Source organism: Rattus norvegicus, chromosome 2, assembly GCF_021556685.1.
Source record: "Rattus norvegicus strain SHRSP/BbbUtx chromosome 2, alternate assembly SHRSP_T2T, whole genome shotgun sequence".
NCBI lineage: Eukaryota > Metazoa > Chordata > Mammalia > Rodentia > Muridae > Rattus > Rattus norvegicus.
In genome coordinates, this window is record NC_141535.1 from 9,887,564 (window position 1) to 9,905,055 (window position 17,492).

The 17,492-nt window shown below is 40.6% G+C and overlaps 1 long non-coding RNA gene across 10 annotated transcripts in view; it reads left to right on the forward strand.

Moving 5' to 3' along the window:
- LOC147995954 (uncharacterized) overlaps positions 1–17,492 on the forward strand; it is a 250,863-nt gene that overhangs the window by 70,781 nt on the left and 162,590 nt on the right. For 2 of the 10 annotated variants that reach the window (XR_015673541.1, XR_015673530.1), the window contains one exon: positions 15,135–16,039. The exons of the other annotated variants lie outside the window; for them this stretch is intronic. This is a non-coding gene — a long non-coding RNA (uncharacterized LOC147995954). Of the gene's footprint in view, positions 1–15,134; positions 16,040–17,492 lie in introns of those variants that run through there. 10 annotated transcript variants of the gene reach the window in all.

Here is a 17,492-nt window from a genome sequence, read left to right on the forward strand (position 1 = left end):
ATGAGCATGGGAGATCTTTCCATCTTCCGAGGTCTTCTTCAATTTCTTTCCTCAGTGTCTTGAAGTTCTTATTGTACAGATCTTTGACTTGCTTGGTTAAAGTCACACCGAGGTACTTTATATTATTTGGGTGTATTATGAAGGGTGTCGTTTCCCTAATTTCTTTCTCGGCTTGTTTCTCTTTTGTATAGAGGAAGGCAACTGATTTATTTGAGTTAATTTTATACCCAGCCACTTTGCTGAAGTTGTTTATCAGCTTTAGTAGTTCTCTGGTGGAACTTTTGGGATCACTTAAATATACTATCATGTCATCTGCAAATAGTGATATTTTGACCTCTTCTTTTCCGATCTGTATCCCCTTGATCTCCTTTTGTTGTCTGATTGCTCTGGCTAGAACTTCAAGAACTATATTGAATAAGTAGGGAGAGAGTGGGCAGCCTTGTCTAGTCCCTGATTTTAGTGGGATTGCTTCGAGTTTCTCTCCATTTAGTTTAATGTTAGCAACTGGTTTGCTGTATATGGCTTTTACTATGTTTAGGTATGGGCCTTGAATTCCTATTCTTTCCAGGACTTTTATCATGAAGGGGTGTTGAATTTTGTCAAATGCTTTCTCAGCATCTAATGAAATGATCATGTGGTTTTGTTCTTTCAGTTTGTTTATATGATGGATCACGTTGATGGTTTTCCGTATATTAAACCATCCCTGCATGCCTGGGATGAAGCCTACTTGATCATGGTGGATGATTGTTTTGATGTGCTCTTGAATTCGGTTTGCCAGAATTTTATTGAGTATTTTTGCGTCGATATTCATAAGGGAAATTGGTCTGAAGTTCTCTTTCTTTGTTGTGTCTTTGTGTGGTTTAGGTATAAGAGTAATTGTGGCTTCGTAGAAGGAATTCGGTAGGGCTCCATCTGTTTCAATTTTGTGGAATAGTTTGGATAATATTGGTATGAGGTCTTCTATGAAGGTTTGATAGAATTCTGCACTAAACCCGTCTGGACCTGGGCTCTTTTTGGTTGTGAGACCTTTAATGACTGCTTCTATTTCCTTAGGAGTTATGGGGTTGTTTAACTGGTTTATCTGTTCCTGATTTAACTTCGATACCTGGTATCTGTCTAGGAAATTGTCCATTTCCTGAAGATTTTCAAATTTTGTTGAATATAGGTTTTTATAGTAAGATCTGATGATTTTTTGAATTTCCTCTGAATCTGTAGTTATGTCTCCCTTTTCATTTCTAATTTTGTTAATTTGGACGCACTCTCTGTGTCCTCTCGTTAGTCTGGCTAAGGGTTTATCTATCTTGTTGATTTTCTCAAAGAACCAACTTTTGGTTCTGTTGATTCTTTCTATGGTCCTTTTTGTTTCTACTTGGTTGATTTCAGCTCTGAGTTTGATCATTTCCTGCCTTCTACTCCTCCTGGGTGTATTTGCTTCTTTTTGTTCTAGAGCTTTTAGGTGTGCTGTCAAGCTGCTGACATATGCTCTTTCCTGTTTCTTTCTGCAGGCACTCAGCGCTATGAGTTTTCCTCTTAGCACAGCTTTCATTGTGTCCCATAAGTTTGGGTATGTTGTATCTTCATTTTCATTAAATTCTAAAAAGTTTTTAATTTCTTTCTTTATTTCTTCCTTGACCAGGTTATCATTGAGTAGAGCATTGTTCAATTTCCACGTATATGTGGGCATTCTTCCCTTATTGTTATTGAAGACCAGTTTTAGGCCGTGGTGGTCCGATAGCATGCATGGGATTATCTCTATCTTTCTGTACCTGTTGAGGCCCGTTTTTTGACCAATTATATGGTCAATTTTGGAGAAAGTACCACGAGGAGCTGAGAAGAAGGTATATCCTTTTGCTTTAGGATAGAATGTTCTATAAATATCCGTTAAGTCCATTTGGCTCATGACTTCTCTTAGTCTGTCGACATCACTGTTTAATTTCTGTTTCCATGATCTGTCCATTGATGAGAGTGGGGTGTTGAAGTCTCCCACTATTATTGTGTGAGGTGCAATGTGTGTTTTGAGCTTTAGTAAGGTTTCTTTTACGTATGTAGGTGCCCTTGTATTTGGGGCATAGATATTTAGGATTGAGAGTTCATCTTGGTGGATTTTTCCTTTGATGAATATGAAGTGTCCTTCCTTATCTTTTTTGATGACTTTTAGTTGGAAATTGATTTTATTTGATATTAGAATGGCTACTCCAGCTTGCTTCTTCTGACCATTTGCTTGGAAAATTGTTTTCCAGCCTTTCATTCTGAGGTAATGTCTGTCTTTGTCTCTGAGGTGTGTTTCCTGTAGGCAGCAGAATGTAGGGTCCTCGTTGCGTATCCAGTTTGTTAACCTATTTCTTTTTATTGGGGAGTTGAGGCCATTGATGTTGAGAGATATTAAGGAATAGTGATTATTGCTTCCCGTTATATTCATATTTGGATGTGAGGTTATGTTTGTGTGCTTTCATTCTCTTTGTTTTGTTGCCAAGACGATTAGTTTCTTGCTTCTTCTAGGGTATAGCTTGCCTCCTTATGTTGGGCTTTACCATTTATTATCCTTTGTAGTGCTGGATTTGTAGAAAGATATTGTGTAAATTTGGATTTGTCATGGAATATCTTGGTTTCTCCATCAATGTTAATTGAGAGTTTTGCTGGATACAGTAACCTGGGCTGGCATTTGTGTTCTCTTAGGGTCTGTATGACATCAGTCCAGGATCTTCTGGCCTTCATAGTTTCTGGCGAGAAGTCTGGTGTGATTCTGATAGGTCTCCCTTTATATGTTACTTGACCTTTTTCCCTTACTGCTTTTAATATTCTTTCTTTATTTTGTGCGTTTGGTGTTTTGACAATTATGTGACGGGAGGTGTTTCTTTTCTGGTCCAATCTATTTGGAGTTCTGTAGGCTTCTTGTATGTCTATGGGTATCTCTTTTTTTAGGTTAGGGAAGTTTTCTTCTATGATTTTGTTGAAGATATTTACTGGTCCTTTGAGCTGGGAGTCTTCACTCTCTTCTATACCTATTATCCTTATGTTTGATCTTCTCATTGAGTCCTGGATTTCCTGTATGTTTTGGACCAGTAGCTTTTTCCGCTTTACATTATCTTTGACAGTTGAGTCAATGATTTCTATGGAATCTTCTGCTCCTGAGATTCTCTCTTCCATCTCTTGAATTCTGTTGGTGAGGCTTGTATCTACAGCTCCTTGTCTCTTCTTTTGGTTTTCTATATCCAGGGTTGTTTCCATGTCTTCTTTCTTGATTGCTTCTATTTCCATTTTTAATTCCTTCAACTGTTTGATTGTGTTTTCCTGGAATTCTTTCAGGGATTTTTGCGATTCCTCTCTGTAGGCTTTTACTTGTTTATTAATGTTTTCCTGTGCTTCCCTAAGTGTGTTCATGTCTTTCTTGAAGTCCTCCAGCATCATGATCAAATATGATTTTGGAACTAGATCTTGCTTTTCTGGTGTGTTTGGATATTCCATGTTTGTTTTGATGGGAGAATTGGGCTCCGATGGTGCCATGTAGTCTTGGTTTCTGTTGCTTGGGTTCCTGCGCTTGCCTCTCGCCATCAGATTATCTCTAGTGTTACTTTGTTCTGCTATTTCTGACAGTGGCTAGACTGTCCTATAAGCCTGTGTGACAGGAGTGCTGTAGACCTGTTTTCCTCTCTTTCAGTCAGTTATGGGGACAGAGTGTTCTGCTTTCTGGCGTGTAGTTTTTCCTCTCTACAGGTCTTCAGCTGTTCCTGTGGGCCTGTGTCTTGAGTTCACCAGGCAGCTTTCTTGCAGCAGAAAATTTGGTCTTACCTGTGGTCCCGAGGCTCAGGTTCGCTCGTGGGGTGCTGCCCACGGGCTCTCTGCAGAGGCAGCAACCAGGAAGACCTGTGCCGCCCCTTCCGGGAACTTCAGTGCACCAGGGTTCCAGATGGTCTTTGGCTTTTTCCTCTGGCGTCCGAGATGTGTGTGCAGGGAGCAGTCACTTCTGGTTTCCCAGGCTTGTCTGCCTCTCTGAAGGTTTAGCTCTCCCTCCCACGGGATTTGGGTGCAGAGAACTGTTTATCCGGTCTGTTTCTTTCAGGTTCCGGCGGTGTCTCAGGCACAGGGGTCCTGCCGCTCCTGGGCCCTTCCCCACGGGAGCCCAGAGGCCTTATACAGTTTCCTCTTGGGCCAGGGATGTGGGCAGGGGTGAGCAGAGTTGGTGGTCTCTTCCGCTCTGCAGCCTTAGGAGTGCCCACCTCACAAGCTTCTTTTCTTTACAAACTACCCAATCTGTGTAATGTTCTATTTGTCCCATGACACAAAAGGGTCTAAAACAATTGTTTCCCTACCCTAATACATAATTCTCAAAGTCCTTTCAACAATAAGCTGAATTTCTCTACATATTGTCAGACAGCATATGTACATCAATGATATGACAACAACATGAACAGCACAAGTATAACAAGACTTCTTCAGGGCCAGAGGTTATTGAAGAAGCCACCAGCTTCTAGATGAATCTTGATTCAAGAGGTTTAAGAAGTCTGTAAGTTACTGTTGGTAATGGATGTGAGTACTTCCTGTACCCTTTCTGGAGCCGAGAAGATCTGTCTATACATTAGATTTTCTCTCTTTTCTCCATTTGATGGTCTTGGAGTGTTTACTGCAGAGTTTCTACTGTGTGATTCTCTACTTGATTAATTCTATCTCTGGGTTAACTCTGCCACTGGAGAAAAATATTGACTTTTAAAATTTCAGAGATTATATTCTTCATGTCTAGAAATTTCATTTGGATCATTTTGAAATTGCTTCCTCACTTTTATAGTTTTCTGTCCTTGTGTGGCACTTAAAATGATAGCAAAAATCACTTTATATGATAATGCTAATATTTTTGTCTCTTTCAATTGTCTTTTATATAAGACATTTTGAATCTCTGATGCTGTGTTCTTTGGAAGTCTACCCTTTTCATGGCTCTTGCAACAACAATACCGGATTTGTTTTGAAGGCTGATAGTAAAGATGAATCATTTTTGAAAGGAAGAATTGGTTTTTACTGGCACTTGGATTATTAGCCAGCATCCTAGCTTAGCATTCCTTGGACACTTCGATGATGGGAACCTGGCCAGCGAATTCCCATAAGTGGAAAAACTAAGGTCACCTTCTCCTGCTCTCTCTCTTAAACATTTCTTCTCTTTGTGTGTGTCAGAACAACCTTCGTTAAAACCCTATGGGAATATAGGTATAGGGTGTAGAACAGGCTTCAGGCTAGTTCTAAGTCTTAAATTTCATCTATTAGTTACTATTATTATAGTTTGCACGTGATGATATGCATGTGTGTGGGGAGAGGCAGGCATACAACGGTGTGCATGTGTAACCGTCAGGACCATCCTGTGGGATTACGTTCTCTCCTTTCATTTTTACTTCGAAAATGGGAGTGGAACCCAGGTTCCTCATCTAGTTATTTGGTCTTTTGAAGTCCAGCTTAATGTAACGAATATTTATTTTTTGATTTTTCATTTTAGGTTGGTTTTGATTTCTAAACCCCTGCACTCTATGTTTCAGGATTGAGGCTTAAAGTTGCCAATGGGCAAATGTATTTAAGAAAAAAAAGGTTGATATATTTGGTGTTCTGTTTATTAGAGAAGTGAATGATTTTTTTTTTTTTTAGCATTCCTGTGTCTGCTTCTTCTCCTGGGCAGTGGCGGGTGGTAGTCAGGCCTGCTGCACCCTGGTCTGGGCTGGAGGGAAGGAAGTTAGCCAGAACCACTTTTACTTGGTTACCCCTACTCTGGTGAGGAAAGGGTTGGGGTCATAGGGCTAGGAAGAAAGCTAGGATATGCAGTTCTGGGGCATGAGAGGAGTGATCCTATTTCTGTGGATCTCAGAATGATAATTCTGGGGTTCAGACAAGCATGGACCTGACTCTTGCTTCCAGGCCTACTCTTCCTGGTCCCATGGCTCTCTAGTCTCATAGGTTTTGTTGTTTTATCAAGAATTCTAATCACAGTTGCTCATTTTCTTGAAAGTTTACTTCTTTAAGTGATGACATTTAAAAGAAATTGTCATTTTCAGGTATCTGGGAGCAAATTTGTCTGATACACTTAAGGTCTTTGGTTGGACCTCCATCATCATACAAATGAAATTTGCATGGTTTTACGGGGATAGATTCAACTAGTGAGTTTAAACTTCTCCAGGGGGCATTTGATAATGTCTAAAAACATTTCTAGTTATTGGCACTGCAGTGAGGAGTTCACTGCTACTTAGTTGGAAAAAGACCAATAACGTCAACCATGCTCTACAGTCAATCAACAGTGAAATGATTATTTACCTTTGAATCTTAATAATGTCCAGGTATAAGTAACCAAAGTTCTATTTCTAAAATAACAATTTGGAAAGATGTTTATAATTTCAAAATTTGGAAGGGTTAGTGAATTATCACACTTTTACAAATTTTATTTTATGCTAAATAATTTTTTTCTCTTTTGAATATATCATGTATTCTTTATTAAAGTCTGACTTATATTTTGAAATATTATCAAGCAATTCTGGATCAGTAGAAATAATATTGTCAAAATTATATAAATTATATATAAATACCGTGTCATTGATTTAACTACTGAAATATAAAACTTCTTATAAAATGAGATTAGTTTCTACCTACATTGCAGCCCTTCCGTTTTTGTATCTAATGAGCACAGACACTAAGACCTCTATTGCAAAGACATGGGAAAAGACATAATTTAAATGAAATAAAAATAAAAAAAAGCTCAAGGTTATTTATACATCAAGTGATATTTGCTTAATGCTTCTAACTAAAACTTGATAAAACATACACAAATGTAATTGAAAAATAAAATTAATCCCAAGAGACCGAACATTTCATGGTTTTAGAAATTTTTTTTCTTTTTTATTAACTTGAGTATTTCTTTTTTTTTTTTTATTAACTTGAGTATTTCTTATATACATTTCGAGTGTTATTCCCTTTCCCAGTTTCCGGGCAAACATCCCCCTCCCCCCTCCCCTTTCTTATCGGTGTTCCCCTCCCCACCCTCCCCCCATTGTCCCCCTCCCCCCAACAGTCTAGTTCACTGGGCGTTCAGTCTTAGCAGGACCCAGGGCTTCCCCTTCCACTGGTGCTCTTACTAGGATATTCACTGCTACCTATGAGGTCAGAGTCCAGGGTCAGTCCATGTATAGTCTTTAGGTAGTGGCTTAGTCCCTGGAAGCTCTGGTTGCTTGGCATTGTTGTACATATGGGGTCTCGAGCCCCTTCAAGCTCTTCCAGTTCTTTCTCTGATTCCTTCAACGGGGGTCCTATTCTCAGTTCAGTGGTTTGCTGCTGGTATTCGCCTCTGTATTTGCTGTATTCTGGCTGTGTCTCTCAGGAGCGATCTACATCCGGCTCCTGTCGGTCTGCACTTCTTTGCTTCATCCATCTTGTCTAATTGGATGGCTGTATATGCATGAGCCACATGTGGGGCAGACTCTGAATGGGTGTTCCTTCAGTCTCTGTTTTAATCTTTGCCTCTCTCTTCCCTGCCAAGGGTATTCTTGTTCCCCTTTTAAAGAAGGAGTGAACCATTCACATTTTGATCATCTGTCTTGAGTTTCATTTGTTCTAGGCATTTAGGGTAATTCAAGCATTTGGGCTAATAGCCACTTATCAATGAGTGCATACCATGTATGTCTTTCTGTGTTTGGGTTAGCTCACTCAGGATGATATTTTCCAGTTCCAGCCATTTGCCTACGAATTTCATAAAGTCGTTGTTTTTGATAGCTGAGTAATATTCCATTGTGTAGATGTACCAGATTTTCTGTATCCATTCCTCTGTTGAAGGGCATCTGGGTTCTTTCCAGCTTCTGGCTATTATAAATAAGGCTGCAATGAATATAGTGGAGCACGTGTCTTTTTTATATGTTGGGGCATCTTTTGGGTATATGCCCAAGAGAGGTATAGCTGGATCCTCAGGCAGTTCAATGTCCAATTTTCTGAGGATCCTCCAGACTGATTTCCAGAATGGTTGTACCAGTTTGCAATCCCACCAACAATGGAGGAGTGTTCCTCTTTCTCCACATCCTCGCCAGCATCTGTCCTATAAGCCTGTGTGACAGGAGTGCTGTAGACCTGATTTCCTGTTTTCTTTCAGCCAGTTATGGGAACAGAGTGTTCTGCTTTCGGGCGTGTAGTTTTTCTTGTCTACAGGTCTTCAACTGTTCCTGTGGGCCGGTGTCCTGAGTTCACCAGGCAGGTCGCTTGGAACAGAAAAGTTGGTCTTACCTGTGGTCCTGAGGCTCAAGTTTGCTAGTGGGGTGTTGTTTATGAGCTCTCTGCGAAGGCAGGCGCAGGAGGACCTGCGCCGCCCTTTTCGGAGCCCCAGTGCATCAGGGTCCCAGATGGCCTTTGGTGTTTTCCTCTGGAGTCAGAGATGTGGCTAGAGTGTAGTCTCTTTTGGCTTCCCAGGCTTGTCTGCCTCTCTGAAGGTTTAGGTCCTCCCACAGGATTTGGGTGCAGAGAACTCTTAATCCGGTCGGTCCCTTCAGGTTCCGGAGGTGTCTCGGGCGAAGGGGACCTGGAGCTCCAGTGCCCCTATCTACCATTTCCCAGAGGCCGTATGCAGTTTCCTCTTGGGCCAGGGATGTGGGCAGGGGTGGGCAGTATTGGTGGTCTCTTTCGCTCTGCAGTCTCCGGAGTGCCCACCTGTCTGGCAGGTGAGCTCTCTCTCCCACTGGGTTTGGGAGCAGTGAGCTAGGGGTGGGGATCAGTGAGGTTCGGAATCCAGCTAAAAACCGGAAGTGTCCGGTTCTAGAGGAATTTTGCCTCTGTGTGTCCTGAGACAACCAGTCAGGTCACTTGGAGCAGAAAATTTGGTCTTACCTGTGGTCCTGAGGCTTAAGTTTGCTCGTGGGGTGTTGCTTAAGAGCTCTCTGCGAGGGCAGCAACCAGGAGGACCTGTGCCGCCCTTTCCGGCAGCCCCCCGTGCACCAGGGTCCCAGATGGGGTTTGGTGGTTTCCTCTGGAGTCAGAAATGTGGGCAGAGTGTCTTTGCCTTGATTTTGACTGATTAAAATACCACAATAAAGTATTTATGTGTGAGCTGAGTGTGGTGGCTCCTAACATTAACCTTAGAGCTTGGGAGGCTGAGGCATGAAGGTTGCTGTGAGTTAAAAACTCACCTGCAATACAGAGTGTGGTCCTATCTGAAAAGGTCCACCAGTATTTAGTTGTGATGGCTGCTGTTTGTGTCCTAGTTTCTGTTTCTGTTGCTATGAGAAGCTCGGTGACCATAAGCAAGTTGCAGAATAAAGTTCATTTCAGCTTAGTGGTCACAGTTCATCACAAAGGGAGGTAAGGGCAAGGACTCAAGGAACTAATGTGGATCAAGAACTGACACAGAGGCATGGAAGAGTGCTGCTTATTGGCTCACTCCTCATGGCTAATCATCTTACAATTTTATACAGCGTAAGACCACCTGCCTAGTGGGGGCACTACTCCCAGAAGGCTGGACATACTCACATCAATCATTCCTCAAGAAAACACCCTAAGAAGTCTCCTATAGGGAATCTGGTGGGAGAATATTCTTAACTGAGGTTCCTTCTTCCCGGATTACTATAGCAGATGTCAAGTTGAGAAGACAAAACCCAGCCATGATATTTGGCAATCTTTAGAGGTTTAGTCTGAGGTAAATGTCTTGTTTTCCTCATTGTAGTCCTGGCCCTGCTTCTGAATGAGCTTTTCTGTTAGAGTAGCTCGAACAGGACAAGAAGATTAGAGAAGACCTAAATGTTATTTCTAGGGGAGACTAGGTGCTAGACCTAGTATCTTAATATAGGGTTAGAGGAACGTTTGAGAGACAATGGTGTTCACTTTTAATTAGTTTCAGTCTTACTCTTAGTACAAATTCTTGTTCATGGGGTCCAAGGTAAAGTAGGAAGGCCTCAAAAGGATACCATCCATATTAATGCAAAATCTCTGTTGGCAATTATAGCTGGAGAGGGCAGGTATGTATATATGATCAACTGGTGTCATGAGAGAGGAAGCATTGCCACCAGGATTAAGACCATAGTTATCAGGATAAGAATTATGATTTCCATTGACAAAGAACAAGAGATCATGGCTTTACTCATACCTTGGATGAAAGAGAGTTATGAGAGCTTCTTTGTTTTGACTGACAAGCAGCAAGGGAAACTTCAGAAACCTCATGGGAGCTGTTTGTCTCTCAGGAGGGGCAGGGCTTAGGAGGCAGGAAAGATATTGATGAACATTTATCACCATCTCCCATGCTCCTTCACATCAGTGTTCCAAGAATGTAAACACCAAGAGCTGAGCATGCACTGAAGTAGTTTTGCTATTTATTACCTTATACTGGAGATGGACTCTGGAACTCAGTTACAAAGGTAGGGTGATCCTGGAGGAGGACATTGTTGGGCTCTCATATGGGGCGAAGGGGACCTGGAGAGTGAGTGAAATGAGGGCCAGTGTTTGAAAGCACTTTGAAGTTCTGTCTGTAAGCCATCACCATGAAACCCCATTTTCTTCTACTGGACCAGAAGTATGTGTGTCATCAGGAGTATGTGTGTGTGCAAGGCAGAGTAGAAACTGTCTCTCTGTGGTGGTCTTGTTCCCAGATTGTTTCTGCTCCAGACTCTTTCCGTTCAAATAGAGTCGTAACAATTTTATTATGTTTTTCATTGAGGGAAAAAAAGTATGTTTTCCTAGGACTAAAGCTTTTTGAAAGAGAAAACATTTCTTTTTTGGTTTGCATATTTCTAGAATAAGTTTGTGTTTTAGACTCTAGCACTTTACTAAAATTATAAAAGGTCATTTTTGAATTAAGACTGAAAAAATTGTATTAAAACTACTACTATTTACACTATGAAAAAACACCAAGGGATTCAAAGTAATTTTTAGTGTTGGAATGTCAGATAATATTTCATGAGAAGCCTGCCCTTTGAGCTTTTGGTAAAAGATTAGGGCCACCATAGAAGATGAATGTCTTTGCAATGTGCTCTGGAAATGCAAAGACAGAAACAAAAAGATCCATAAACAACTTTATGGAGAACAGGTGTCAACACTCCTCTGGAGGTGATGCTCACTGGAAATGGCCCCTTTGTCTGAGGCATGAGTGTGGTTGCTTTCTCATGATACATGCACCCCATAGCCACAAAAATTGTTCTTCCATAGTCATTACACCAGAGACGGTGACAGTATGGTTTTAAAGCATTCAGAAACCAAACACATAGAAATTTATTGTTATTGACCTCTTTGAGTTCATTTATTGTTATGAAGCATGTGATCTTGTTTATTTATTTATTTTATTCATGGTAGCCCTGCTAAAAAAACTCATAGGTTTTATGGTCTGCCTATGAATATGTTGCTTTGTTTTGTATATGTTTGTTTTTATTCTTTTTTTGTTAAGGCAGATTTATCCTACTATATATTAATATTGTTTTAAAGTTTCAGATCATCACGGTTATTACAAATTATTAAACATTTTCTATTATTCTATTATAAAAGGAGATTTTCTTAGTATTTTTTTCTCTTTTAATTTTCTCTTTAATCATTTTTTTTTGGTGAAAGTTTTTTCATACAGTATATTCTGATCAGAGTTTTTCTTCTCTCATCTCCTCCTAGATCCTTCCTGGTTTCTCACCAATTCAATGCCACATTTTTTTTCTTTGTCTCTTAATAAAATGAAAAATAAATAGAAAGACAAACAAGAGTAAAACAAACAGAACAAAGACTTTGTGAAATACACACACATACATACATACATACATTCACATACACATGTCTGCAAGTATGCACATACAAACACTCAAACACAAGTAAACAGACTCACACATAGATACACACACACACATACATAGACTCATATGCACACAGACTAATACATAGACACGTAGACAGAAAGTCAGACACACACACACACACCATAAAAATACAAAATCAGAAACCATGTTATACAAGCAAAAAACCAGTAAGGTAAAAAATGGCCAAACAATCTCCAAAAGAATTGTTGAACTGGATTTGTGTTGGCCATCATTTTTGGGTATGGGGTCTGCCCTTAACTGTGTTGTGTACCTAGTAAGACAATTAGAGAAAAGTGATTTTTCCTTTGTGAGTGGTTGACAACTGGGAATGGTTTCTGAGTTAGGGATGGGGGAGCATGCCTAGTACCCTTCTCAACACTTGGCTTCCATCTGGTTTGGACTTTTGCAGGTCCTGGGAATACTGCCACCAGTCTCTTGTGAATTTGTATGGGTTTCAGTCCTATTGTACCTGTAGGGCATTTCCTTGGTGTCTTCCACTCACTCTGGCTCTTACAATGTTTTCCCCTCTTCCTTAGGCTCTGAGGGGAGGTTTGATGAAGGCATCTCATTTAGAACTGAGTGTTCCAAGGTCTCTCACTCCCTGCACATTGGGCATTTGCAAGTCTCTGTATTAGTTCCTATTGACTGTAGGAGGAAACTTCTCCAATGATGGGTGAATGAGATGTTGATCTATGGGCATAGCAGAATATCATTAGGAGTCATTTATCAATATGCCCATTTAGCAGAGCAATAGTATTGTTTTTCCCTAGATACATGACTATCTAATCTCAGGTTCTTGGCCACTTGAGAAGTGTCAGACATGGGTTCAATCTCATGGAGTGGCCTTAGTCCCAACCAGACAGTGGTTGGTTATTTCTACAACATTCGTGCCACTATTGCACCAGAATATCATGAAGATGGGTTACCATCGTAGATCTAAGGGTTCATAGCTGGAATGGTGTTTACTTTTGTCTTCTGATCATTTTCAGAGTAGATTTCAGTACCATAAACACTAGTCAGCCAGAGTGAAGGCTCTAGGTAAGTACCAGCTCAACTTTTCCTTGTTCACTCAGGTATGTAAGTAAGTTAATTGAAAAAACAACTCTAATTAGATTTAATATATGTTAACAAGACTGAGGCGCATATAAACTCACAGAGATGCTGACAGAATGCCCAAGACCTGTAGAAATTCAAGCCAGACAAAACCATACTATGCAAACAGTAAAGTCCCATCCCTAACCAAGATGCTATTTGCAATTGATACCTGCTGCAGAGGGAATATGTGTTTTCTCCAACCAAATGAAACTGGGTATTTCAATTACACTCAGGAGTATTAATTACCTAACACAAAATGGGTTGAATTTGTGTGTGTGTTTTCTATTGTTTGTTATTTTTTAGTTTGTGTTTCTGTTTTGTTTTGTTTTCTGAGCTAAGGAAAGCACATGAAGTTGGTAGGGGGATGGAGGAAGATCTGTCTGGGAGAAGTTGGGGGAAGGGAAGAATACTATCAAAATATAATGTATGGAGAGAGGCAATAAAAAAGAAAAAAAAACTTACAGTAGAAATGCTTATAAAGTGAAAACAATTTGTGTGTGTTTAAGCTTTTAGAAAAAAATATTTAGAATGTTAACTAATGTCAGCTAATGGCCTAATTGGTACAGGTCCTTGACATGAAAATGTAAGTTAGAGCCTAGGACTTCATCCTGGAAAGAGAGAATTTTGGAAACTTATGCCATGGCATGTGCATTCCTGATGCGCACACACGCTCATGGACACACACACACACACACACACACACACACACACACATGCCACAGACATTCCATTCACTGAAAATAGATTTTTTTCATACTTTATGTTCTGATTATTATTTTTATTAGATATAGTTCCTTATTTACATTTCAAATGTTATTCCCTTTCCCGGTTTCCTGTTCATAAACCCCCATCTCCTCCCCATCCCCCATACTGGTATTACCCCCATCCATCCCCCTTACTGCGACCTCCAATATTTCCCTGCACTGGGGGTCCAATCTTCGTAGGACCAAGGGCTTCCCCTTCCACTGGTGCCCTTACTAGGCACCAGATATAGATCTCTCCTGAGAGACACAGCCAGAATATGGCAAATACATAGGCGAATGCCAGCAGCAATCTACTGAACTGAGAATGGGATCCCCGTTGAAGGAATCAGAGAAAGGACTGAAAGAGCTTGAAGGGGCTTGAGACCCCATATAAACAACAATGCCAACCAAACAGAGCTTCCAGGGACTAATCCACTACCCAAAAACTAGACATGGACTGACCCTGGGCTCCAGTTGAATAGGTAGCAATGAATAGCTTAGTAAGGGTACCAGTGGAAGGGGAAGCCCTTGGTCTTAAGCCTTCAATTTATCTTTAAGAAATCCTCAGTTTTAGGAAGGCACTCTAAAATTCCTTGTTCTAGGAACACAAGTTAACTTTTTAACTCTACTTTCTACTGTATAGATGTCATATCAAGGTTTTGCTTCCTAATACTTTGTATTGCTCCTAGGGAGCTGTATTTTATGAAACATATAGTTAACTGGTTTGGCAGAGCAGAGGATTAATAGTAAGGAGTAATCCCCTACTGAATAAGGATTCCTCTCTTTAAGATTTATTTATTTATTTGTTTGCTTGTTTGTTTGTTTAATGTGTGTGAGTGCTCTATCTGTCTGTACACCTGCATTTCAGAACAAGACATTAAATCCCATTACAGATGGTTATGAGCCACCATATGATTGCTGGGAATTGAACTCAGTACCTCTGGAAGAGCAAGCAGTCAGTACTCTTAATTGTTGAGCCATCTCTCAAGCCCTTTTCATTTTTCCCTTTTTCCTTCCTCCCCCTTCTTCCTTCTTCCTTCTTTCTTTTATCCTTTTTTCTTTCTTCCCTCCTTCCTTTTTCCTTCCTTTTTCTTTCCTTCCTTCCTCCCTCCTTCCCTCCTTCCTTCCTTCTCTCCTTCCTTCCTTCCTTCTTTTCTCTTTCCTACTTCCTTCCATCTTTCTTTCTTTCTTTCTTTCTTTCTTTCTTTCTTTCTTTCTTTCTTTCCTTCCTTCCTTCCTTCCTTCCTTCCTTCCTTCCTTCTTTCTTTCTTTCTTTCTTTCTTTCTTTCTTTCTCTTTTTCTTTCTTTGAGATGGAACATTTAAATTTACCAGTGGTACTTAACATGGCACAGGGTGTCATATCTCTCAGAGGTTTGTTCCAGGTCAAAGGAAACTGGAACAAAACTTGCCTGTGAAAACACGAATAAGTAGAGAGCAAACAAGGTGCCCTCCTATCACTCAGATCAGCTCTTGTAATCCATCAAGATCTCAGTCACAAGCTGATCTCCTTCTCTGCACTCTCCACAGAACCACTGCTATGAATGATGTTACTGCCAACTTGGATGTAAAAGTCTTTTTGGGTGGTCCCAGGCTGAGAGTTTGTGGAGTTGATCTCTCCAAGCATCACCCAGCTTGTCTTCACAACATTCAGCTCCTACCAGACCATAGATGCCACTGGTCCTGAATGCTTATACTCTACCAGAACAATAAAGAAGAGACAATCCTTCATGTTGATGTAATGCTCAAGAAGGTCTCGTGAAACCTGCAAGAATTTCAACCCAGCAAGCAGGAATTCCTTCTGTTTAAAATGCTGGATGATTTCTCTCATGATCGACCTACTGCTGGTCCCTATCAGACTTGATAGCAATGAAGGTTCTCTCACTGTTAGTTATTCATGGTCCACTTCAGAAGTCAGGTCTTTAACTTGAGCACTCACTTCCAGTTAGTTTCTGACACGTCTAGGAGATTCTCTGACCCTCTTACTCTTATTATTTTCTTGCCTCCTCTCTTACAATGTTAATGTGCCTTGAGCTTTAAGTACAGGAGTATTTGGTAGATATGTCCACTAGGACTAGAACCACAACTCTAAAGTTTGGTTGGTTGTGTCTTTTGAAATGGTCTCTGTCTGCTGCAAAGAGAAATTTCCTTGATGGGGTGAGAAATAAAATGGTCTCGGGTGTGAGGACAAATATTAAGATTGTTTTTAGGTGGAGTCTCAGGGGATACACAAATCTCACCCAAGGGCAGGCCTCATGCCCAACATTAGAGCCTAACACAAAATGAACTCAATGTATTTTTTGGACACACACACACACACACACACACACACACACACACACACACACAGGTCTATATATAGTTCAAATGTATTTGTATATGTATATGTGTGTATAATATATATATATCTCAAATATAATATATATATCTCAAAATGGTTTGTTTGGTCATGTTTTTTATGATTTTTTGGCTTGTTTATCTGATGGTTTGTTTTGTTCTATTTAGGCATCTTTCATTTCACTTTGTTTTATTATTATTGTTTTTGTCATTTATTTTAAATACTTATTTTTTTTTTTATAAATGAGAGAGACCAATGGATTTGGGTGTGTGAGATCTGGAAAGAATTAGGGAAGGGGGAACCATAATCAGAATCTATTGTTTGAATGAATCTATTTTTTTTTTATTAACTTGAGTATTTCTTATATACATTTCAAGTGTTATTCCCTTTCCCGGTTTCCGGGCAAACATCCCCCTCCCCCCTCCCTTTCCTTATGGGTGTTCCCCTCCCAACCCTCCCCCCATTGCCGCCCTCCCTCCATAGTCTAGTTCACTGGGGGTTCAGTCTTAGCAGGACCCAGGGCTTCCCCTTCCACTGGTGCTCTTACTAGGATATTCATTGCTACCTATGAGGTCAGAGTCCAGGGTCAGTCCATGTATAGTCTTTAGGTAGTGGCTTAGTCCCTGGAAGCTCTGGTTGCTTGGCATTGTTGTACTTTTGGGGTCTCGAGCCCCTTCAAGCTCTTCCAGTTCTTTCTCTGATTCCTTCAACGGGGGCCTATTCTCAGTTCAGTGGTTTGCTGCTGGCATTCGCCTCTGTATTTGCTGTATTCTGGCTGTGTCTCTCAGGAGCGATCTACATCCGGTTCCTGTAGGCCTGCACTTCTTTGCTTCATCCATCTTGTCTAATTGGGTGGCTGTATATGTATGGGTCATATGTGGGGCAGGTTCTGAATGGGTGTTCCTTCAGTCTCTGTTTTAATCTTTGCCTCTCCCTTCCCTGCCAACGGTATTCTTTTTCCTCATTTAAAGGAGTGAAGCATTCACATTTTGATCATCCCTCTTGAGTTTCGTTTGTTCTAGGGATCTAGGGTAATTCAAGCATTTGGGCTAATAGCCACTTATCAATGAGTGCATACCATGTATGTCTTTCTGTGAATGGGTTAGCTCACTCAGGATGATATTTTCCAGTTCCAACCATTTGCCTACGAATTTCATAAACTCGTTGTTTTTGATAGCTGAGTAATATTCCATTGTGTAGATGTACCACATTTTCTGAATCCATTCCTCTGTTGAAGGGCATCTGGGTTCTTTCCAGTTTCTGGCTATTATAAATAAGGCTGCGATGAACATAGTGGAGCACGTGTCTCTTTTATATGTTGAGGAATCTTTTGGGTATATGCCCAAGAGAGGTATAGCTGGATCCTCAGGCAGTTCAATGTCCAATTTTCTGAGGAACCTCCAGACTGATTTCCAGAATGGTTGTATCAGTCTGCAATCCCACCAACAATGGAGGAGTGTTCCTCTTTCTCCACATCCTCGCCAGCATCTGCTGTCACCTGAGTTTTTGATCTTAGCCATTCTCACTGGTGTGAGGTGAAATCTCAGGGT